General features: G+C 37.5%; 1 long non-coding RNA gene across 1 annotated transcript in view; it reads right to left on the bottom strand.

Annotated features, from left to right (window-relative positions):
• The window catches only part of LOC103914645, a 38476-nt gene extending 18769 nt beyond the window's left edge, over positions 1 to 19707 (bottom strand). The window contains exon 1 of the long non-coding RNA XR_663489.1: positions 19407 to 19707. This is a non-coding gene — a long non-coding RNA (uncharacterized LOC103914645). The remainder of the gene's footprint in view (positions 1 to 19406) is intronic.
• Positions 19708 to 25880: the final 6173 nt, after the last annotated feature.

Raw genomic sequence — 25880 nt, 5'->3', positions numbered from 1 at the left:
GCTGCCCAGGGAAGTGGTTGAGTCACCATCCCTGGAAGTATTTAAAAGATGTGTAGATGAGGCGCTTAGGGACATGGTTTAGTAGGCATGGTGGTGTTGGGTTGACGGTTGGACTCAATGATCTTGGAGGTCTCTTCTAACCTTAATGATTCTATGATTCTATGATTCACCCCTACTTCAACTAATAAGGAAAATGTAAAAATGTTTTTGAAAGTATCAGAACATTTTGCCTAATTTTACTTACTATAGTGAAAAGCTACAAAAGTTATACTAGAAATCTGAAACCATTGGCCATACATTCTGTAAGACCTACATTTCCTGTGAATGAGAATAAAAATGGGTCAGATGTGTACATCTGAGTGAGAAGAACAGGAAGCAAATGGGTAAAAGTGTGTTTTGCTTTCTTTAATGAGATGGCCACACATACCTATATTTCATGGATTTTGCTTATTAATATTTTAAAAATTCAGGTTTTGGTAGTATATATACATATACTTTTTATACATAATAAGTTCTTATTTTAAATATGTTCATATTTTATTTGTTTATATATCCTTAAATAATGTTACAAGATTATTTAATGTAATAATAATAATAATTTATAATTTATAACTGTAATGCATACATACCTCAAGCACTTTTGGCAGTCTTTAACTGGAGCACAGATGGTGAATTACCTTGCTACATATTCCTTGATTTTATGATACAGTAAGTAGGTGTTGTCTGTTTCCTTCTCAGACTACACCACTTCTGCAGAGGAAACAACATTGCTTATCTCATAATAACTTTTGGTGTAGCCAAGCATGTACAGCAAACTCCAAAGGACCATTTTGGGTTAGTGGAGACCACTTGTAGCAGTTTGCAAGGAACTTGTAGAAAAAAGCTTGGATGAGGTTCCTGGAGGAAGCCTCAATCTTTTTGCTCAGAGGTCTGCTAGCAGTAGTTAGAACACCCTTGTAAATAAGTAATAAAGAGACTAGGTTTTTTAGAAGCACATAGACCTTTCATGTCACTACCCAGCATACGTGAAACATGGTGGCAAGGAGGAAAGCTAGTGAGAACAACAAAACGAGTGTGGTTAGCAGGAAAACTAACCAGCACTTGAGTCTAAATAGGTGACTCATATGATAGGAAATGAGATAATTGACAGAAATAGAGCCCCAAACTGAGGACAGTGGAAAACCTGTTTGAATTCTGTCATCTCAAACTGAAAGAGTATCTGTGGTGATTGTTTATCAGAAAGCAAAGAGGAATACAAGTGATAGTGTTGAGAAACTTACTATTTTATGTAATTTTGCAAGCATTAAAAATTTCCTAACTTTTGGCAGGGTTATATCATGGAACTTGTGCCTCCAGGCTTTGGGGGAGATTGGTCAGAGAAGCAAATTTAAACCTCAAGAAAAATCTGCAAATGACTGATATAAGTGAGAGAAAGGGGCAGAATAAATGTGGATGCTCAAAATGAAGGGAGTCACAGGGCAGGACAGAGGCTGAAAGCTGAGGAAAGCAGGCAATATAGAGCAACATATATTCTGCAGAAAGTAATATGGAAGTCTGAAGGAAGACAAATCAGCTTCTGGGCAAAAATACAAGAGACCAAAAAAACCCCACCCTCTTTCTACCCAATTAATTGCACAGCTTCTTCAGGAGGAAGAAAGTAACTGAGGAGGTCAAAGCTGCACCTGGAGAGAAGGCTACCTGAGATGTGATTTGCACACCCCTTGCCACACAGCTGCTGTGCTCACTGTGGTGCAAAAGGAAGAAAAGAACAACTGTCTTAGCTGTTGCCTGACAGTGACTTTATGTTAATTTTTTTTTCCATTGAGAAAAAAGATGAAAAGAGTGCAAAAGTTTTAAATAGTTCTTTTTCTGATGAATGCAATGAAAGAACAAGGGATAAAAGGTGAAAAAGTGGTTTTGAAGAAACAGCAGTTTTGAGAGAACAAGTCATGCTATAGCAAGCATGAAAAAATATCAATAAGCACAGATATATCTGAAGTTTTGGAAGATAAGTTCAGGAACTACTGACTTGAAAAATAACTTAAGCTAACTGCTGCAGACATGATAAAATTTGAGTACCTATAAGGGGGACAAAAATTAGGTTAAGATCCCATGTATTTCACAGTAATTATGATTAGTCTACAAATTCATTAGCAGTAGTGCTTATGTCTCCTTATTCTGTACAAAGCTAAGCACGGTCTTTTGTGCTTAATAAGTAGTTTGCAACAATAGTAATATGGTAGGTTCTAAAGGGATTTTCACTTTCAATGGCATTTTTTTTGCAAGACCCAAACAACTAAAGTGATAGTTTAATGATTGAAAGAGTCTAATTTGTTTCTCTAGATATAGAGAAACACCACTTACTAAATAGCAGAACTGAAACTTCAACTGAAAAGTAATGCAGGGAAATGAGCAAGAGGGATAAAAACAAGTTCCTGTCTTGGAATCACACCTCTAGCTAAGCATATTATTTTGTATATATCATGCACACATAGATATGCATTTTAAGAGTTTAACTAGCTTTCTCTTTCAAACACCAACTGAAAAAGTTATTTAACATTCTTGTTTTTGGAGCATGAGGTTGTAAGGTAGCCCTTGAGTTTGATTTTTTTTGTAAAGTAGAAGGATGCCCTCGCAAATTCCACAGCTCTGCAGTTTATGTGTTTGTTTTAAAATGGCAATTGCCAGCAGCCTTGTTCATCCCACTTTGTTCATCCCATACTATATTTTTTTGTTTCTCCACAAATTAGATTACAATTCATGATTCTCTCTCTGAATTAGCTTCCCACAGAAATCCTTATCATAACTAATGCAGCTGTTATTACTCATTTTAACAATTTAGTCTATAAATTAGTAGAAAGTACTTTACATTTTTCTGTTAGTGAACAGAACTTAACAGAACAGAACTCCTATCAGTACTTAAAGGGGTCTTATAGAAAAGATGGAGAAAAACTTTTTAGCAGGGCCTGTTGCGACAGGACAAGGGGGAATGGCTTTAAACTAAAGGGGGGTAGATATAGACTAGATCTAAGGAAGAAATTTTTTATGCTGAGGGTGGTGAAACACTGGCGCAGGTTGCCCAGAGAGGTGGTGGATGCCCCATCCCTGGAAACATTCAAGGTGAGGTTGGACGGGGCTCTGAGCAACCTGATTTAGTTGAAGATGTCCCTGCGCACATCAGGGGGGTTGGACTAGATGACCTCTAGAGGTCCCTTCCAACCCAAACTATTCTATGGTTCTATGATTCTATGAACTTATTTTTAAAGGGAATTTAAAAGTATTATATGTACTGCATGCTGACTGGCTGATAAATTTTTGCATATCTGCCATTACAATATATTAAACATGTAACAATGCAGCAAATAGGAACATTAACAGCAGACCTGAATGTGAATTTGAACAACCTAAGACTGAACAGAAGGAAAAAATACTTTTGTGAAAAAACTAGAATTATGCTGATGTGTTAGTGTACGTGGAAATGTATTCTAATAAATACTGAGATTTCAAGGAAAAACTGCTGCCAGAAGTATTGAAAAAATTTCTTATTATGGTATACAGTGCTTACCCTGCAGGCAATTCTGAGTAACATGGTGGATATTAGGCTTTATTTACAGATAGATAGACAAACTAATATATCTGTATTTTAAGCTATTCTTTAAGACTGGAAATTATCAAAATTGATATTGTTTGTTTTCTCTCTCTCAGCATATCCCTAAGCTGTCAGGGAACCGTCAGGCAGAAGGCTGCTCCAGGGTGGGGAGCTGGCAGGGCAGGCAGCGCTGTGCCCAAGATGAGCAGGGCAGGGATGGTGGCAGTGGCTGGGGACAGCCACGGACCGGCTGCCGTCCTCATGCTGCTCTTTCCCAGGAGATGGTGCAGGGCTGCTCGGAGGCACCATCTCAGAGCATGGGCAGCGAGCCCCCTTGGTGTGGGAGGAGATTGCAGAGCCTGTTGGGGTGCTTGGAATCCTGACACAAGCAATCTCTTTCTCTCATCTTTCCCCTCTTATCTTTCTTGAGTTTTCACAATGCAGTGTTTACTTTCTCTTATGTATGACTCTCACCCACCACACTTTTTTCTCGCTGAACTGCTGTTTCGGCTTAAAGAAAAGTAAGTATCATATGACTTTGCTTTTTTACTTGTCAATACTACATTTCTGAGGAATTTCCATCATCTATACTGGCATCCTTGGGTTAAAAAAATGCTTTGGAATATTCTTTTTTAGGAGGTAAAATGCCTTGTAAAGATGGTCATCAGGCATTTATATGTCTCTACCCTTTTGTGAACAAACAAAAAAAGCTCACGACTGTGCCTGGGATCTGAGCACTCCAAAGTCAGAAGAATTTCCAGTCCTAACAATCCCTTTTTTGCATTCTCTAATTCTTTGCTCATGTAATTGGTTGAAATAGGATTGATAAGGATGAAGCAAATTCATGACTTTTAGATCCGCAAATGTCCAAATTGCTCTCTTAAGAACAGAAACCTTGATATTACTTGTTAGTTCACAAATCTGTCAATGCTAAGAGATTATTTTTAAAGCAGGGATTACACAATGCCACCTTGATCATACCAAGCTTCTCTTTTTCTGAACAAAAGTATTGGCAGCCTTCATCAGCAGAAAGCCCGTATATCTAGGTGTCTTTACCCAAAATTGTCCATGACATTTGGACAAGAATATTCCAAACAACTAAAAAAATTCATTGAGTGATACCATTTGGCATTGTGAAAAGTACATTTTCGTTACCTCAGTAATTTTCGCTCTGATACCACCACAGAAGATCACTTGAAGGAGAATTTATTAACACCTGAGTAATTTTATGAAAGGTTTATTTAACACAACACAAGCAGTCTAGATTAATGTCTCTGGCTTATGATGGAAACAAATTTCTCAAGGCTCTCTGGAATATAATGTGTAACATAGTCCAAAGAGAGCAGCACAAAAACAAGTCTGTCAGTCAAAACACATACAAATGCCATAAAAATATCATCCTTTCGGTGTAAATAACTCACTGAGTTCACCCAGTTTGAATCTGCTCTTTCTTATGTAAGTCATAGCAATAAAAGCTAGGAAATAGCTAGTTTTTCAGGAACTTGAAGTCATCACTCATCTGTAAATCTGACAGTCCACAGGAGGGGAGGTTGGGTGCGGAACATTTAATTCCAACCATATCACTACTCATAACATTAGAAGTTCTTTTACAGTCACTAAAATCATTGCCTGACAGCAATCTAGTATGCTTCCCCTCTGCTCTCTAGGAATAGTTGGTTTCCATTTTAGATTATTTTGTTCAATTAGGCTGCGTAAAAAGTAGGACACCAGACAATAGAAACATTTTTCTTTTCAGGAATGAGCTCTTGGTACATTTTGAAGAGATCAATGGCCGAGGGACCTAAAATTACTTATGTTACACAATCTGAACTTCTGCTTCCCAGTTCCAGCATCCAGTGTTTTTTATTTGCTCTTAATTTAGTACTCAGAATTAGACTGTCATGTGTTCATGTAAAAGGTTCATAATGTTATTTAAATGGATTGCTTCTTAAAGTGCACTAATTGTGAAATCACATCACTGTACCTCCAAATAGCTAAAAGAGAAGCCACAAGCTAGGCAGAAAAAGATATGTTATATTAGATAAGACAGAAATGTTAATTAAGAACTTTTACATACTGAAGTTGAGAGGAAATATCCTCATGTCCTATTACCCTGAACAGGAGCAATTGTCCTGACAGATTTTTGAAAACTTTACCCAGAAACAGCATTGTACTAGCTATAAATCTTTTAGTATATCTCTCTCTTTCCTTTCCAGGTATTAAGGGTTATTATATAGAGAATTAAATGGCATATTGCCTAGAAGTACTGAAAATCCAATCTCAATATATGCAAAATTAGAAAACCAACGCATGCCAAATAAGTTATGCAAGTAGTTGTCTGGCTAAATTTCTCATAATCTAAACTGATTCTGTCCCAAGTTGCTTTCCAAATGCAAATGATCTGGGGACCAAACTAGATCTTCTGCTCATAAGAGATGGCAGTCATTTACCTATTACTTTTATTATTATTAATTAAATCTTCTGAAGTTTATGGCTCAAAATGTACTTGTTCTTGCTTTTAGATCCATATTACTTCAACTCAAGGTCAAAAGGAAAATGTGGTTCTTCTATTCCACTTCAATTATAAGAATAATTTTCCTGATTGACTGAGATATTGATTTTTGCATAGCTATTTGAAGGTAGCACATTTTTATATATACATATACGCACAAACATATACACATGCATATATATACACACACGTATATATATGTATTTGTATATACACATACACACACTCGGATGCAGAAACTGGGAAGATTTTTAAAAGTGAAGAGACTGGTTTTGTACTCAGTTTTTACTAAGGATCAATAAAACTTGGGCATCTGAAATCCAGTTTGTACCTTTGAAAACTCTTCTCCATAAAGATCATCTTCAGAGTTAATATTCAGTAGAATAATCCTGTAGCCTCATTGATAGAAAGAAAAAGGGCTTAGATTCTGCTTCAGCACTTATGCTGCAAAACTCCTACACCTTATTGGAAAAGAAAAATGAAAGAAATTGTGTTCCATTTGCTGTATTTTGTCTTTTCTGCATACAACAATAATATCTTTGTCACTGATGTCTATGTCTTTTAGCTTCCCATAATTTTGTCCTAATTGCGGTAACACATCTTAAAATATTTAATACAAGAGAAATCAGGGCATAAACATGACTATTAGGTCATGGTTCTCTTACCATTTTTTAGAAGAGGAGAGGAGGGGGAGGGATTTAGTATTAAGTTAATTAATTAATATTGTACTCTAAGAATAAAAAGCAAAACTATGGGAATAGATAAGGAGTCAATCTGTTATTCTTCAATAGTAAATCACTATGAATTGCATTTTATAATGAAAATATAACACAATTTGTAGTCATTTTGTGAGAACTGAGAAAGTATTTGACAACAAAATATCTGCTAAAATATCTTGGTTTTCAGCTGAAAAATAAGCAATTGTACTTTTCTGAAAAGGGAGGCAGTTTTTATCTGATGGCTTCAACTACTAATCTCCTCTTGATCCTGAAGTCTGTACATCTTTTCCTCCCTAGGAGAACGTTCATCAGTTGCCCAGGGTCAAAATGGCTCCTGTCTACACCACAGACTTTTCTCACAGTATTTTTCAATCCTTCAGTATGCACATGGCATTGTCCATCTGTCCAAATCCTCTAACTACTTCATACCACCTCCTCTCTTTCAACTTGATCTTTTCTGCCCTCAATCCTCTTTTAGGTTTCATTTTTCCAAGCTTTTTAAAATTCTTCGTTCTTCAGTTCCTCACTACTGTTTCCTATCATTCCTCCCTACTTCTCCCATCTTTTCTACCCCTTCTCTAAACCCAAACCAAGTTCTGGTCCCCTCATAGATGGAGTCCTGTCCCCATCCACACAGTCTTCTGTCCCTGCTTCCCACTTTTGCATAGAAAACTCTGCTATTGCCTCCAACCTATGACTGTCATGCTTCAATCCATGTTGATGACTCAACCTTTCTTGCTATGTCCTTAATTCATTTCAAGCATGTACAAGCTGTCTTGGTCTCTCCACTCCCTGGAGAGAAATTCAATTTCCACTTGAATTTCCTCATCTGGCACTGAATTTGCACTTTTTTTTCCCTTATGGAAAGCAGTATTTTTATCATACTGCTTTGTTTATCACACTTTCTTCTTATACCCTCCAATTTCATTCCCTACTTACCATTTCTCCTATTGCAGAACACCTGAGTCCTCTCTTCTGTTTTCCTTTGCTCCAAGCTGCTGTTAACTAGGCCAGACTAATCCTACCTAATTTTAGCTGTCTAAAAGCTAGCATGCAGCCTGAGCTGTTCATCCTACTTTTTTGATTCTGAAGTTGAGAAAGAAAGATAGGCAGTTTCAGAGACTGATTCATGATGCTTACATGTATCAGGTTGGGAGGACATCTGTAAAGGAGATTCCTTTTTTATATTAACTATTAGAGGACTTTACACAGCTAGATTACAATACATATTTATTTTTAAATGGTTAAAATTAATCCTCCTAATATATATTCCATTGTAGTTTCATCCCCTGACTTTTCCCCCACTTATTCCACACAGTTCTGTATAAAATAATATTTTCAATTTCTAAATTAAGAATTTTAAAGAAATTAATGACTAATTTCTCATGAGTCAAATTCTGTTTCTGATAATATAATGGATTATCTTTTTTTATTTACCATTACTGAAAACACCTTTTTGTTGTATTACCTTTGGCTTCTCACTGTTGTTATTGGGCTGGTGATCAGGATAGTTGAAAAGTATATCTGTCCTATAATAAGGATGGTTTTAATTCAGCTTTGAATATACAGCTGCTAACCAGGAATAAAAATGTGCACTATTAAAAGAAGAGGCTGGACTAATAAGACTAGTCGTTAGTATAAATTTACTGTGGTTCAGACTTGAGAAGAAAAAAAAAAAAAAGAAGAGAATCTAGCTGTCCTAGACAAGACAAAAAAAAACCCCAAACAAACCAAAAAAACAGAAAACTCAGTTTGTTGATTATGTTAGATGTCTACAGACAAGAAATATAAGATATAAATCAATATAAATAAATAAAGGAAGCCTTACTATTTATTCAAGAGTATGACTTATTTGGCATAGTACACAGTTCATGATACATACACATACATGGTTCATAATACACAATTCATATGATAATAATGTTAAAAATTTAATAAAATACAATAATAAATATAATATCTTAATTAATATTTCTATAATTATTAATATTAACAAACCATATCAAAACATACAAAATTAAAAAACAACACAATCAATATTTATATTAATATAAAAGTTCAGAAACTGAAAAGGAAAGAAGTGTTGCCATCTAGCTCAAAGACACATATCTGCTCTGAAGTCCAGAATGATGGATCGATCCAAAGACAGCTGGTGCATAACAGCAAAATGAAAAGTATATCTGACTAAGATTATGGTGAACCATCAAGCCAAGCAAGCCAAAGTAGATATAACTTTTTGTAAAGAAGGAACAAAATTATCTGAATCAGAGGACTGAATGGTTTTACAGAGATGTTAAATGGGCATATGTTGGGAGAGGAATTTTAAAACTACTCAGCAGGTTCATGGAATGAGCTGGGGATTTGGTAAGTAGAGGATGCAACAAAAGAATGTTTTCTTCTCCTCACTACAGAGTAACTGACAAAGGCTGAATGCAGCTTGAGCGATGGTGATCCTGAATCACTGAGGTAGGAAGAAAAATAAGGAAAAAGTGTAATAAACCCAGCTGACTTAAGAAGACAAACTTCAATAAACTCTGGGGAATTGGAAAGTAAGAACACCCTCAGAGAAAGTCCAAGGCAAAAACAAGTAAAGGAGAGTTGACAGTTTCTTAAGGAAATAATATTAAGTATAATCCCCAGCTATATTTTGGGAACTGGATGGAGCATTCCTAGGATTGAAGATAGGTATTTTTTAGATCTTGTAGAGTGTGACTGAGGGTTCAGAAGATGGGGAAAGGGCAAACAGATCCACCTTTTTCTTTTTAAGTGTGAGATGGGAAAATTATACAGAGCCAGCTAAACTGTAATTCATTGAAAAATACTGCAGCAAATAATTATGTATAAACTAATGTATAAACTAATAGAATGTATAGGCAGATAGAATTTGACAGGAAGATGAGTAACTCCCAATATGCTTTTGTCAAAAAATTTGACTCTTAGTGTTTTAACTAGAAGCACAACTAGTTTTGAATTTCTGCAATGTTATTGCAAAGATATAATGTGTAGTGTCCAGAAAGACAACTACATCTGCCATTGGACAATATGGCACATTAACACAAATCACATTAAAAGTGACAATGTATTTACGTATGTGAATTAATGGTTTTGTTCATTCCTAATATTTACTGATCTACTCCCCAATACTGACACTATAGAGCACCTTTTTGGTTATCTAAATAAATTGCCTATCAACAGATGAGACGAAATCAGACCTTTTTTTTTTCACCAATAATATACACTCCCAGAAAAGGATTGAGTATGTTGGCAAAGACAGAGAGAGAAGGTTTATTGGGGTAATTTAGTTGAGAAAGAAATGATTTTTCTCAGGGTTGTCTTACACTTTATGAGCAAAAGCACTTGGAGTAGATAAATGTGTATATCTTTGAATGCAAGAAAAACATGTCCATGGAAATTCCTTGCCTGTTAATGCAAGAAGTTAAGCATTTTGACTATAATCCACTGAAAGACAACTGGAAGGGACACAGACATTTATATAGTAAACCAGAACAATTGAAAAGAAATAATATATATAGTCTAATAAAAGTTGGTATTACTGCCAAGAAGTAAGTGTTCATGCCAAAAATGTTCTGGAGCACAGCTGCCAAAAAAAAGCTGAAAGCATTATGAAACACGCTAAATCTATACATAGACAGGGCTTAGAGAAGAAAAAAAAAGTATATTTATTCTAAGGATTCAAGTATATCAAATCATTACTGTTATTTTATGCACAATAAGAAAGGCTCTGAGCATGCTGGCAAGCATTCAACAAAACATTCATGTTGCTTAAGGAGCATGTTGGTCCTTAAATTCAGGAAAAAGGCTCAAAAAAGCCATATTTAACTTCAGTGTTTGAAACAAGCTAAGCATCCAAAATGACACAAAATCTTCCATGTGTTGTTGGACACGGCTTAATAACACTCCTGTCATTGCCAAGCCAACTCAGTCAGCTTCTGATGAAGGTGATTTGAGATGCACAGGGCAGGGGATCCCACATCCTGGGATCTGTCTTGAAAAAGATGAAAAATGGGTTGCCATTGCTGCCATGTGGCTTTTAAATGAGAACTTCCATGAGGAAGCTGGAGGCCCTTAGGAAGCCTTCCCAGCCTGCAATTTCCAAAACGGTACTCTAACCACCAGGTTCTGGGGGTTGGATCATGAATTTTTAGCTTTCCTCTTGTAGTTAGTCCATTCAGTGGCCAAAAATATCAAGATCCAGGGATCCAAGAGGGGACCTGGAAACCAAAGGCCAGTGACAAGGCATGATGTTTGGGAGATGGAGCTGCCATTTTCTGAGAAGAGACTAAAGGGCTGGGGTTCTGCTTCAGAGCAGAGAGGGCTGAGGGATGACAGACTAAGGCTGAAAATTCATGAAGGCAAGGGGTAAGGGGAATGCAGAACTGTTGTTTACCAAATCCCACAGTACTGGAACCAGGGGGCACTCAATGACACTAGTAGGAGGTGAGCTTAAAATAGCTAGAAGAAAGTACTTCTTTACACAGCAGGTATCGAACTTTTGGAACTTGCTGCCATGGGAGGTTTTTTATGTTGAGCTATGAAAAAGGATTTCAGACACGTTCTCCTCCTTATTCCTTCTTGTGGGCTGGCTAAAGCGTCTTGGTGCTCAAATCCCTTGTGACACCTGATGCAGTAGCTTAAGCTTCCTCTGTCTGATTGCCACACAGTGTCTTCAGCTCTTACCTTGACATTATGAATTCAGTGTCTAGGAGTGTGCTCTTAACTTTGAAGCATTACAGCACTATCTGCCATAGTGTCTGACAGTTTTTGTTCAGTATCTGCCTTTTTGCCTATGAAGATACACAACCAGACACATTAATTTCTTTTCCAGGAAAACAGTTTAATGTGCGCAGCATTCTTGTGCTTCCCTGTGAAATAGGATGCAGCAAATATGCTCGCAACACTTGGGAAAGAGAGGTAAATCACAAATATGTGTGATAGGTGGCTTAATATAGGTGGCAGGAGAGAGAAATAACTAGAAATTGTGATTTACAAGCTGGTCATTTTAGTAATGGTATGGTCTCAGATTACAGCAAGACTAAATGGGAATTCCTCTTCTACCATTAATAAAGCATGAACTTCTGAGTATAACACCTTCTGCTTTTGATGGGGTGTGAAGTTTATAGTTAACTTTCTTCATTACTTCTCCCTTTATCACAAAATACATTGAAGAGAGAATATAGCTTCACATTTTTTTGGCCTGCAAGCAGGAGAGGAAAAGTGACCTCTGAACTATTTTTGTTTCTTCATTATTGTTGATCCTAAACATACAAATCTGTGAGACAGATCCAAGCTGAAGAAATTTATATTTGTTTTCAAAAGACAAGCAATTTTCTTTATTCTTGTACCTTTTTCACAATTAAACATTGTTATCTGGAATTAAGGTCAATAATAAACAACAGAATAAAAATAATTATGATGGTGGTGTCATGACATCTTAAATTCTAATTTCAATTTTAATAAAATCTACATTGATGTTAATGGCTGAAGAAGGGCAGAGAGAGGACTCAAGTATTCTGCACAGTAAAGAAATAATTAAGTAATAATGAAAATAGTATGATTGAAACCAGTAGTTCTTTCTTCTACAAAGCCCTGGCTAGTAACATGGTGCTGGCTCACTTCATTTCCAGCTGCTAGATTTCACTAAAAGAAGCTAAAAATAAATTCAATACTTTCCTAAAATGACTTTCCCATGTAAGCAAGTGCTGCAGTTGCCATAGGGATGTTATAGCATCACAAATGTTCACATAGTGGTAAAGCACTTCACATAGTGGTAAATAAGCACACTGGTGGGCAAGTTGTCCATTTGAGCATGTCTCAATGAAGAAATCTCTAAGACTATATTTTGGGGAGGGGCGGGGGGGTGTTAAAAATAAAGGAACCGTTGATTTAGTCTGCAATAGTGCAAATCACTGGATGTAGGTTTTTAGAGGTGTGGGCATCTGTGCAGCTGCAAGAAACATATTGCCTATGCTGAGTGCTGTAGCACCTAACCTGTAGGAGCTACACCTTCCATTGAAAAGGGATGAAAATGTTGAAAATATCTGTAAATTCTGTGAAAATGAAAACATCATTGTGTTCTTGCATTTACCATTTGTTCTGTGAGCCTGGAGCTGTCCAGCCTGTCCTTATTTTCCCTTCTCCATCGTAATGCATTACGTGACTGAATTCTGGTAGTACAATTTTTGCCCTATACTATCCATTTATTTTGAAAGTTAATACAAATAAACACAAAGATGCTTAACAAACCAATGGACTTCCTTTCGAAAGTTTCTTCATAATGTTCTACATCATAAAATTTCAAAGGTCAGATGATATAAATAAACAGTGACTTCACTGAAGTTGATACTGCTGTCCTGATTTACAGCAAGTAGTAATCTAGACCCAGCACTCAAGCTTTTCATTCTGTGCTCAACCCAGAATAGAAAGCAAATGGCTGGATAACAAATACCATGGAAACAAGAAAAAAAAACCCCAAATTCTATAAAGAATCAATTTGGGAAAAAAAGAAGAAAAGACAGATTGTCTGTAGTTAAAATAGAATTCACTGGGATTCTGCAACAAGATCATTTAAATACAAAATATTATGATAGTTTCTACATTTTTTTTTTCTATGTGCCTTTGGTACATGTCTGAGGGCTTTTTCTTTTAAGGCCGAGTTTCACCAGTCTTACCAAGTCATTACCAACTTGCTGTTCTGAACCCAGTTTCAAAGTGGTCCCTTTCCCAGTCAGCTCTTTCCCATTTGCTGGATCAAGCCCTCTGGATTAGCCTTTCACAACACTGTTATGCTTCTGCTTTGAGCCCATACTCACTTGTTTCCTCAGATAAATAGTTAAAGTGTAGGTTTCCCCCTGAAGTGTGCCTCATCCACTTTGCAGTATATGTACAGCTACAGAGCAAGTAGTAGAGCTCTGGCTGGTCAAGGATGTTGACCAGTAAACATTCCCTCTGTTTACTCATTCCTGTCTGGGATTTAACCTACATTACATTTATGGCTCCATTTTACAATATTAGGCCCATAGCAGAGGACAAGTGCTTGAACATAACATCTACATCCCAAAGTAGTGTTCTATGAGCAGATCGTATCAGGTTTCATGTTAACCCCAATGTCAGGACAGAATTAAATTAGAAGAATCATCCACCATCTTCCCTGCTATATCTCGATTAAACTAATTTTATTTGGGACCATGTGGCTGGCCAAGTGCAGCAGATGCAAACAAACCCTCTAGAGTTGGAATCAGTGCAAAAAATAACCATACTAACTTGAAAATCTGAGATTTTTCTCCAGCCTTTCTGTGTCCGGTGTTCAGAGCCTAATGGTTAGGAAGGAGTGAGTCTTAACAAGTGGATATCTAAATGGTACTTTGTCAGATTATTACCAGGGCTGCTAGAACCCCACAGAGCAGTCCGGATTTGGAGTGGGATACGAGTCATCTCTCTAGCTTCTAACAAAAAAGATTTGTGTATTACATTAGTCACCTAGATTCCCTTTATGGTCAACAGGGAGAAATGACATTAGATAGGCTGAATTAATCTGATTAATTTAGATGTAATCAATCATGAGATAAATAAGGTGAACTGTGCTCTGGATATGCCTATTTATTTCCTTTAGTTATAATGGAAACCTAGAATAAACAACTCAGATGTGTACATTTCCATGACAGATGTCTACATTTGAGCAGACAAAAATCACCTTGGCTGCTCATACTGTCCTTACAAGCAGTCAGCATTCACTCTGAGCTTAGCTCACCTGCAGTTACCATGCTCCTTTGTAGAAGACAATGCCAGAAACTGCCTTAGAAGGATCTCAGAAGCCTTGCAGGCAACCACTGGTAGCAAGGGCACATGTGGCAGCTGAAGACTACAAAGTATGATAGCATCCACTCACACACCGTGTGTGCTGGATGCACAGAGAGTTCTGCCAGTCAGCTCTGGGAATACCATCAGGGTTGCCTCTCGCTCTACTCCAAGTGCCTCTGGTGGGCAGGTACCATTAGTGGACAGCCATTGCAGTGCACATGGCAGGAGAAAGGCAGTCCACAGGTCTGTACGGGTATCCTTTTCATCAGGGTCTAGCACCCCGTGCGTCACTTCTTGCTCTCTCTCTCTCATTCCCCTGTTCATGTCCTTCTGCTTTAATAGCTAGTCGCCCAGCAAGAGACATCGTGCCTGGTGCTGATATAGTGACTCTCTTGAGAGATGCCAGTATGTTTGTCCATAAATACTTTAGTACTTTATACACATTGGAATAGCATCAACAGAAGAGCTGGAGAACACTTTCCTCTAGAACAGCCCATGATGTAGTCTTATCAGGCATGGAAAGGTGGGATTTCAAGCAAAAAGGGAATCAAATACTTGTCTCCCACCCTCTCTATTCTAAGCAGTGAGCTATTGTTCAAAAGCAATAGTCCGCCTTTCTGCCCATACTTTATTAAGATTGTGTTTTGTGTCTTTCATTTTATCACAAGTGGCTGGAAATGAAATATTCTGGAAATGGCAGGAACAGTTGGTTTCAATATTTCTGAACTATTTCTTTCAACCCAGCATGAACTCTATTTAAAAAAAGGATTTTGTAAGCTTTGCTTTTGGCTAAAATTATAAGAAGATACTGACCTAAATGTACAGTGATTATTGGTTGCCCCAGAAGCGTGCTTTTCAGTAAAAAAGGTACTTGAAAAAAATATGATCTAGCTGTCCTGTCCCTCTAACTGTCTAGTACGATGGACTAATGAGCAATATGATCCAATATTTAGACTGAAGGTAGAGCTGATTTTTATAGCACTGGAGAAGATCCCAGAGTGGACAGAAAAGCAGAACAGACCTTTGTATAGACTTTAGTGTTTCGAAAAGCCAGGAAGCATACTGCAGCAAGTGGTCCAAAAAGTCTCATGAAATTATGTGAAGCTCTTTCTGAGGCTGGATCCATTGAACAATTTTTGGAAGTAACACTAATCTGGAAGAAAAATAGTGTTCAGATAGGTATCAGCTTCCATATTTTACTACATTTTTGTGTATATATATACAGTTTATATAATATATGTATAACTATATATATAGTTATATGTACAGTTTTATATTAATCATGACTAGAAAATTTTGCCTTATGTCGTGCACGCTCTCTTTCTGTTTATATGTATACATATGTGTATGTATAAATATGCACACACATATGTATAAATATATATATACAGCATAAGAAAGCTGGGTTTTCCAGTTTTGATCAAATACACTGAATACATATGAAAGTATATACAATCAGTACAGACTGACTGTATATATGTTAGAGTGGCCTTTGTAATGTTTTTTTGTGGTGTTTAAAAGGCACTCTGATTTGAAGGTTATGACTCAGGCGAGCCTTTTATATAACAAAATAGAGAAGGGAGAAGCCAGGAGAGACCTCTGTCAGATGCTTTCCCAAATGTCTGTAACAGCAGTGGCTGAATCTTCTCCGTTCTGGGGAGCGCTGGTGTTACACCTCCAGCTTTTGCTGACACAGAGACTTCTGTTTCCACTTTGTTGGCATGAAATGCAAGATGGCAATCAGGTGGGGATAAAAATTTAAATATTAAATTAATGTTTCATTTTTATTGTGTTTGTGTTAGTTGTTTACAAATAAATAGATAACTGAATAGAAACACAGATAATCAGTTGAATATGCATGAGCACATACCTCAATTTACAGTACTGTCTGTATCAAGGTATGAGTGAGTTAGTGACATCAAGGCAATTGCACACTGAGGCTGAGTTACACACCCCAGTAGCAGAACTAAAAGAAAAAGCTCCTTTGAAATGGCAGAAATGTGTTGCAGTCACAGCAGGCTGTCCAAGTTGTGCAAGATGTGGAGGGATGAACCAGTTCTGCTGACAAGCAAGCCCCTGCATCCTAATTCAGCCTCTAGCTAAACTTCAGTCAAGTTCCTCCCTGTTCCTGACATGTGAGGTATGAAAGTTTCTTATACTGAAGGCGGTCACTGAGGAGGCTGCTGGACAGGACAAACTACCAGTGGCTGCCCCATATTAACCCTTTCCACTACTGGATTTACTGACAAGCCAGCAAGCAGTGGAAATTTTTCTGCACTCAGATAGACAGGAACAAACTCCTCAGCTGGAAAACCTAATCCCTTCTCCTGTCAGGGCACTCCAGAAAATCGACTGTCAAAATTTCCCCAGTGTGAAATAACGTTAGTAGGACCCCACATTTTCATAAAGACCTTTGTCTGTCCTCTTAGAGTTTATTTCTCCTCTCTCTCTGCCTCTTGTGCAATGTTTTTGCAAATGGATTAAATATTAGATTCTTGCCATAGTATATATGGGAGCCGGCATATACTGAGACAGCAGTACTTGCCAGATATATTATATGCCAGCTATCCCACATCGGATACACTGTGCTGGCAGGCATACTGTGCCAGCTTCTGACAGCAAACGCTACGCCAGCTTCTGCAGTTTCTGACCAGGTCAGCTGTGGAATTATAGAAAATAAGGCTAGACATGACATTGCAAGTTGTGTAGCTTATCCCTCTACCCAAAGACAAGATCAGCTGCTTCTGAACCATTCCTGAAAGATGACCATCTTACTGGTTCCTAAAACCAAGCAGTGATAGTAATTCCACAATCCCAGGTTAAATTATTCTAGTAAATAACCATCAGACAGTTGGTACTGCTTTTTTATAATGTCTAATATAAATCTTCCTTGCTACAATTTATGCTTATTACCTCTAGCTCTGTTCTGAGAGAATGAGGAGCATAGTTTATATTCTTCTTCTTTGGCAGTTACCTTTAAAATATCTGAAGACTGTTAGCCCATCTTTCCTCCCACAACTCAGTCATCTCTTTTATAGACAAAATAAACATAACTCCTCTGGTCCTTCTGTATAGGTCTTATTCTTTAGATTGCAGTTCATTCTCATTGCACACCCCTGGACTCTTTATGAGAGTTAAAGTAAAGGACAACCATTAAACAATATCACCTCATGACTTCGCTATAATCAGAGAATCTAAAATGAAAGTGCGAGGGTGAATTGTTATTTCTTTCCAGAGATGTAATATAGTCTATTCTTTCATTTTTTCAATGAGATCTTTTACCTCTGCTAACCTGAGACAATTGTTGAGGTGCTTTGAAGGCAGTACCACCTTAGGCTCTATTTTGCTTGTGATTGTCATAGATGCAATTGTATAGATATCTGCCAAACTCTCTGCAAGGAATGTATGACCTCATTACACTGGGAAGAAAGGAGCACACATGGTCCCTTAATCTAGTAATAGATATTGATATCTCATTGATACTATTTTACATGGAGGAAATGTATTTCTTTTATGTTTGAAAAGATCACTGTGAGAAACAGCTATATAATTCAGAGGTTGTTTGAGAACCCTTATTTGCCTGGTCTGGTGCTGGAGGGCTGTGACAAGTTCCTTACAGGTCTCACGCTTCCTTAAGTCGACACTCTTTGAGCCACTTTTAGTTGACTGAGTGGTGATGTCACCCCATCAGATTGAGATAATTGTCATGCACCAAAAGGGGGAATCTGCAGAGACTGCAATATGGAAGAGATTTTTCCACTCTCTTATTCACAGGGTGCTAGCATACACACTCTCATCCCTGGTATCCAATTTTGACTTAAGGGAGCAAGCACACAGCTTGAAACGTGTCCCCAAATCCCTGCCTGCACCCTGCTGTAATAACAATGCCGATACAAACAGGAACAGAGCATCTACCTGATGTGGCTCTGTGATATGTCAGCAGTTGGAGCAGTGGTTGAAAAAGCACAAAACACCACAAGCCCCTCAGCTGAAGAAATCCTAACAGTGACCACACATGACTGCGGTACACACTGGAAGTGGCACAGATACAGATAATGTATGTGTCCACAATGACAGGCTTTGCAGGTAAGTTCAGTAAAACTGTTTAGACATGCCAGGAGCCCTTACTCAGCTGTAGGTTGCCATGCTGATGTCTCCTAAGAGGAGAGCCAAGATGAGAAACAACAGCAGTATATACCCTTTTCCCCTCACAAAGATGAAAAAGACACCTTTCAGGTGCTGAATATGAAATTTGTTTAGCTGTGTTTACTCTTCTCTTTGTCAAAGCCAAGTAATTTATTGACCAGACATAAACAACAGGTGTGTTCTTGATATCTCTTCTACATGCAACAAGGTCAAATGCTGTAAAAGCTCCAAATAATCCTTAATATATAATGGCCTGTGCCAAAGCACTGTAATAAAAGACTGATCTGTGCATGGAGACAATTTGTATCTTTAGTCCCACTTGCACAGAAGGAAAAGATCTTTTCTCTCCTTATTTTTCCTCAAACTAAAATGTTTTTTGAGAGGTTAGTGTATTTTTCAAACTTTCCCATCTTTAAAAAAAAAAAACCTTAAAAACAAGAAAGGAAACAACATAAAATAAAAAATAATCCTTAATCAAAGGACTTAAATCTTAATTATTTTCTACTTTTTTGTTTTATTTTCCCAAGGTATTTCCCTCCCCAGTTCCCCACTGGTCAACACTGCCGGGTGAAATGATTTTTCAGCAAATACAGTTCACTTCTGCATTAACAGTGTCTCTTACCTTTATGTAACAGTAAGGATGGCAGCTTGTCATTGAAACATTTGTTCCTTGCAGATGTTCCCTGCCACAGCTCACTTTCCAGTTCTGAATGTCCTGAATCTTTCTTTCCTCCTTTTCAGTCTGTGTGATTAGTACCATTATTTGGATATCTTTGGTACTGTTTCTTCTCCTTCTTTCTACATGTGCTGTCTGATGAGTGATGATTTGGGTGCCTCCATGAGAAGTTTATTCCCATCTCTTCATTTTAAATCATAACCACTGGTCTTCTCAGACAACAAAGCAAAGTTTTTCTGGGCTCTGCCTGACCAGCAATTCCAGGGTGTAATTTCACCACCTAACGGGCAGGGAGGCAAAATAGTCTGCAAGAATCAACTTGCAGAAAGGGAGTTTACATAAGTGCAGTGGATTGCCATAGTGCTGGAGATTATGCTAGCCTATAAAAGAAAATCTTAACCGTCACCACTGTAAACTACAGACACATTCATATTTGGTCAGTTGCTCTTTTGACTTATACAGAGAGGTTATTCAAGCATGTCCTAAAACTACTGCACATTTACTGAGGAAGTTGAGGAAATAACCTGCATATTTGTCTCTGACACAAATAACTCAAAATATATCCCTATGAATCCCTTTTTCCACATTGCTAAAATGAATTGGTTCATTTGCTCCATATTTAAATTATTTGCCAAGCCAACACCCACAAGGCATGCCAATTGACACCAATCACAGTATTTTTTATGACAGTAAGTCTTTTCTGCTGAAATGTAAGCCAATCAGTAAAGTAGCAGCTAATAATACTGAATACTGCTTTGCAGTGCTTCATTGTCCATACAAAGAATCATTAGCAAACACAGTTTTATATTTCATAAATAATATATCCTAAAAAAGGATTGGCTCTATTTAAGCCAGCTTAGTTGAGAAGAATTCATGAGATACAGAATTTCTTAGGTTTGTTCAAATTTGTGGTACACTCAAATATTTGAGAAACATTTCTCAGACTTCCAATCTCTGCCTACTGCCTTTGCATGTAAATATCCCCAAATTATTTACAAGTTTGAACATATAAAAGATCACTGATGGCATCAACATTAATTGTCTTAGCCTTTGAGAAGGATTAAACTACAAAAGCAATGTCCTAGGTCACAAATTCCAGCAAAAAATAATTTCCCACAAGAGTACCCCATGCATGGGTCAAAGAAAACTGAATGCCTGGGCACACAGAAAAAAACATCGGCCACAGATTCCTTTTACTGAGGGTGGCTCTAATCATCGCTGGGGAGCAGCAAGATGCCCATACCCCGCCAAAGTTCTCAGTGTATCAGACATACCAGAAACAACAAACCATGTGTTTCTGAAGAACGTCATAGCTTAATCAAAGGAAGTTTCACTGATGGGATTGTACCTTCCAAACATAAGGGCCCTCTAAGCTCTCCTTGAACAATGCAGTTTGATATCACCCTCTGCATGAAGGTTAGGAGTGCTAGGTACAGTCTAATTTTAAGACATTATAAATGGTTCCCACTAAGATAAAGAGTGAGGAAAGCAGGAGCTTTGGGGGACAAAGAAGACCCAGCATACAAAGTAGTTCCATTCTTCCCTCCTGTCAATTCTCCCTCACCTCAAAGCCAACATAAGTTTTTCCCAGCAGAGTTATGGACCCATATCAGGACTTTAAAGCATCTCCTTATACCTGTCCTTGACCTTATTATGCTGGGAATTTTTACATACCCATCTTTTACATACATTTTTACTCCTTTGTGGCCTAAAACAGGCTGCAGAGGAGTTAGCTGCTGTCTCAATTGCACCTTTCTTGTGCTTCCTTCCATCCCAGTGGAATGATTTTCTTCAGAAGCTGTGATCCTGCAAGAATTCCCTGATATATTCATTTTTGTATAGCTTAGAGGAATTTGATAATTCACTAAATCAACTCCAGACATTGTGGAATTCCTTATTAAGCATCTGATGATGTGGTCAGCTCCATCCACTTCATAGCCAAGTATAACAGAAGTGTGACTTCTGCTCGCCTGCCCTCCGCTTTAGAAACATGCATCTTCTGGACATCAAGGGAAGCGACTATTAGTACAACACTGTCTATGGACGGCTCTCAGCATCCTGTGCAGCCTGTTTGACCTTTAGTGGTATGGAAAATCTTCACAATTAAATGGCAATTAAGCCAGTGAAAACTGATTTCATCTTCATATGTGGAAGCGGGAAGAATGGAGCTTGCAATGCGTCAAGATAGTGAGGACAGGTTGCTGGCTGCCAGGATGCCTTACTGGTCTAAACCAGTCTCCAGGCATTATTAGGCCATGTGACCAAATTAGTTTCAGTGCTAATTTACAGAGCTTCTGATGAAAGACTCTCTAATTATGGTTTGGAACAAGGACTGTAGGTAGTTAAGAAGTTAACATTAGCCACCTTTTGCAAATCAAAGTGTTATTTTTGTTACTTTGTTGATTATAATTTCTTTGTTCCATAAAGCCACGTGAGACGCTCTTTTATATCACAATGTGAGTGCCTCTTACTGTTACCCTTAGAAATGTCACAACAGATTTTGATATTGCCTTGGCAGAAGAACTGCACCTCTCTTCCTAAATGAGATTCACTAGTATTTTGATTTTATCAGATGTCACAATACTTTCTTCTCCTGTCTAGTATTAAAACATATAGAGAGCAGTATGCTGGACAGTGACAACCCACAGTTCAGAGTCAAAAGATGTTTGTCTCATAAATATATGTTTCCATATTCAGGCACCATACTGATAAAAGTTGATAGAGACCTCTAGCTCTGCTTGAATAAGTCTGCAATTTTTAAACTGCCATCTTTTTAATGCATCAGTTTCACACAAAATTCAGCGGTACGCAAACAGAAGCTATTTAATATGCACTGTAGACAAAGTAGTCTGCCCAAATGATTTTTTAAAAATAATTCCAAATGTTAAAAATTCAAGCCAAATATATATATATGAAAAATTTCCATAGGAATTATCTCCACAAGTGCAAAATATCATGCATGAATTAATGTATGCATCCCTGTTGTTACTCGGTAGCTCTATAGGGGGTGAGAAAATGGCTGTGAGTATAGCATTTACAATCCTTGAAAACTTCCAAAGAAAATTAGTATCTACATTATGTACCTCCTTATATTCATGTAACAAAAAAGGTCTGATGCAAAGTTTAGCATTGCTCATCATTTGAGCTAACTGAAAAGGAATTTTTGAGGATGCTTTTCAGTGAAATGTTTTCAACTAAATTCTTGCTTTTACTGAGATATTGTCAGATTAGACCAAATTTGCATGGAAGCCTGGTAGGAAATGCAGGAGGAGATATTTTGGCTATTGTATGGCTGCAAAATACTATTTAGTCAAATCTCTTAGCACAGCTGACAAAAATACTGTAATATGCCATTCTGGGAGTCGTTGATAAAGTCATTGCTTCTGTATTCTAGAAATGCCTCCTTTTTCCTGGGAGCTGCCACTTCCTAAACATGCTACAAAGCAGCATGCCATAATCTCTTAGGTCACCTTTTTAAAAGAAGAAATGAATGTTATTTTAGGACACAGAACATGTCAATGAGTCACAATTCACTATTTAAGAAAGAAACAAGAAAACTTCCCTCAGCGGACTAATGAATGAGATACATTAATACAGCAAGTCCTTCTTATTTCCTTCGGTGAGGGATATACTCACATTCTGGCAGCCAATAAAGCTTGGGAGGCCAGAAAATGTATTTGGGCCAGTTGAGTGTGTTTGTCTGCCAAATTAAATAATAGACCAGAGACACTGGAACAGGACTAGAGGATGTAGAAGATAAGTGAAAGCAGTGCCAGCTGAGAGGTCTAATGGTCTTACTGGAAAGTGGCTTGAACAGCTTGCAGCTGAGATGAGACAAAAAGTCCATGTGGATAGAGAAGCCCATCTGTCTCTGAATACGTTTTTCCACTTACTGTTTAGGAAAGATGCAGAAATGATTTGGGTTCCTTGAGTTGCATAATGAAAGGAAAATGGAAAAAAATGGTCATGTTCTTCTGACACTGCACCATGACTTCAGATCAGCTTTTGCTTGTTCAAGAGAAAACCTTCTGCTTGAAGAAGCATTAAAGCATATGCCTAGCTTCAAACAGTTCCCTATTAATAAAACTGAATGAATAGTCAGAAAATTATCTACAACACATAGCTGATTCTAGCAGTGAAGAAGCTTTATCCAGATGAAACTGATTGAACATATAAAATAAATGCTTTCTATGGTTCAAGACAGATTGACTGTATACCTGGGAAGTCCCAGAAGAATGTCTCCTCCAGAAGAGGTGAGTATAGAGAAAGAAAACCCTACTGGAGTTACCCAGCATCCCAGAGGCATGAGGCTGCCTAAACCAAAAGGTAGTCTCTAGTCATCTTCTAGTGCGCAATAAGCTGACAGCTGACAGCTGATCAGAGAGTTTATTATTTTCAGTGCAATGGTGGCCTTTAGAGAACTAATAGCTTCTAGCTAAAAGAAGACTTGCTGAACAATTTGGGTGTGATTTAAGCAATCAGTAAACAGTTGGCAGGTTTAGGAATGCTGCTTAAACTGAGGTGGATTTTGTTCTTAAAGGCTTATATTTTTCAAGCATGTTCCCCAGCAGTCTAAGTGTACTGTATACTTCTCTCCCTCCAAATCCCAGAATAGACAAGATTGAAGGACAGGTGTTAACAAAGCTGAAATAATTTTTTAAATTTATAGAGTATCACCAGTGTGAGCCATGTTTGCCTAAAAGATGTGGCAATACAGTATGTTTGCCAAAATGCTTAAAATCTGAAACAAAGTTACATTTATATCCAACATGTTAGATTAAAATAAAATATCCAAGTAGTATAGATTTTTTTTTTTTTTAATATAACATTCAGGTCTAAATATAGTGGACTAAACAATTGTTGTTAAGGCAAACATAAAAGTCATGGCCAGATTACATAAAAATATTTTAGGGGAGATATTTGGAACATGGGTATAGTGAAAAGTTCTAGGTACTGGTGGACAATGGAATATGCTTCAGGGAGAGCAGCATAAAAAGAAGGAGCAGTCTAATGATTATTGTTGTTTTTATAGGCTCTACTGTGCTAACCCTGAGTCACAAATAGGAAAAAAACCCAAACATTTTTTCAAAGTAGTTTCTTCCCTGAAGAATTTACCTACATAGTGAAAGAATAAAATACAGGGATGAAATAGGTATGCAGTGGGAAAGAAGGCAGAAGCATAAAAACAATAATGAACATTCTTGCTTATTTTTAACTGATAGGAGCAACAGGAGGGAGAGAAAGAAATGCCTTTGGGATAGTGAAGAGCATTTGAGAGAAAGGGAGGAAATAAGAGATCAGTATGGATAGTATAGTATAAGTAAGGGCAAGTATAAGCAGCTTGAATGTGATGTCAAAGGATAAGTGGAGCTCATCAATGGATTCAAAGAGGAAATGATACTGTAGTGCGTGCAAAAGATCAGTTAAGATGGAGAATCTACAAAAAGCAGTCAAAGAGAGGATACGGTTATTAACAGAATCAAAACAACACAGATAGAGAGACAAAACATTTTTTGTTTTTCAAAACTCGATTTGATAGCCTCTACAGGCTGTACTCTGTGTTCTGAGCACTCTTACCATGGACAGCCAAGAACATTAGGAAACTGTTGCTGCTACTCACTTGCAGAGAAATCATCCCTCATCAAGCACTTATTTGTTTAGTCTTATTCCAAGGATGTACTCCATGCTCCAGGGTCTCTGAAAAAATGCTTAAAACAATTATTACATTTATTAGCTATTCAGTTATTAAAATCTCTAGATAAAGTAAGTCACAACTGTCTAATCACAACAGGGCTATTGGCAAAATTAGATCAGATCAGCCCTGATTTTGTCTAGCTGAATCTTGGAAATCCCCAAAGATTTTCAAGAAACTTCCAGGGATGGAGATCCCACAACCTCTGTGATTGCCAGTGTTACACTGTCCTCCCAGGACAGGTTTTTCCTAATGTCCAGTTTGAGCCTCAGTTATTCTCCTTCAGAAATGCCTATCAATTCTCATCATTTATAACAGAAGTTAAAAAGTCCCTTTATTAAAGACAGTTTCAATGCCAGAAGACAAGTTCCATACATTCAGCTACACCTCTCATAGACTCTTTCTACTGTTAGAGAAGCAGCAACAGCACTAAACTGGTCAAGATCTTAAAAGGGAGAATCATACAAACATGCCTAACTATTTACACTGTTAATTTTATATTAAATGTGTGCCTCCATTTTACCATCACCTATGTTATGACAAAAATGGCACATAGCGCTACAACCATGCTTTCCCCCATGATGCTAAGCAGAGCTTTAAACTAACAGCAGAGTGGTGAAAAGCTTCTTGCTGCATGCAAAAGTAGAGGTCTAAGATTACACCTTTACCCTGGATTCATGCTACAGGCTGCCCCTGTTATGAATGAGGTTTCAGTCATTTGAGCTGGG

The sequence above is a fragment of the Pygoscelis adeliae genome, unplaced genomic scaffold (genome assembly GCF_000699105.1).
Source record: "Pygoscelis adeliae isolate BGI_AS28 unplaced genomic scaffold, ASM69910v1 Scaffold232, whole genome shotgun sequence".
NCBI lineage: Eukaryota > Metazoa > Chordata > Aves > Sphenisciformes > Spheniscidae > Pygoscelis > Pygoscelis adeliae.
This window is presented reverse-complemented; position numbering and strand designations above follow the sequence as displayed.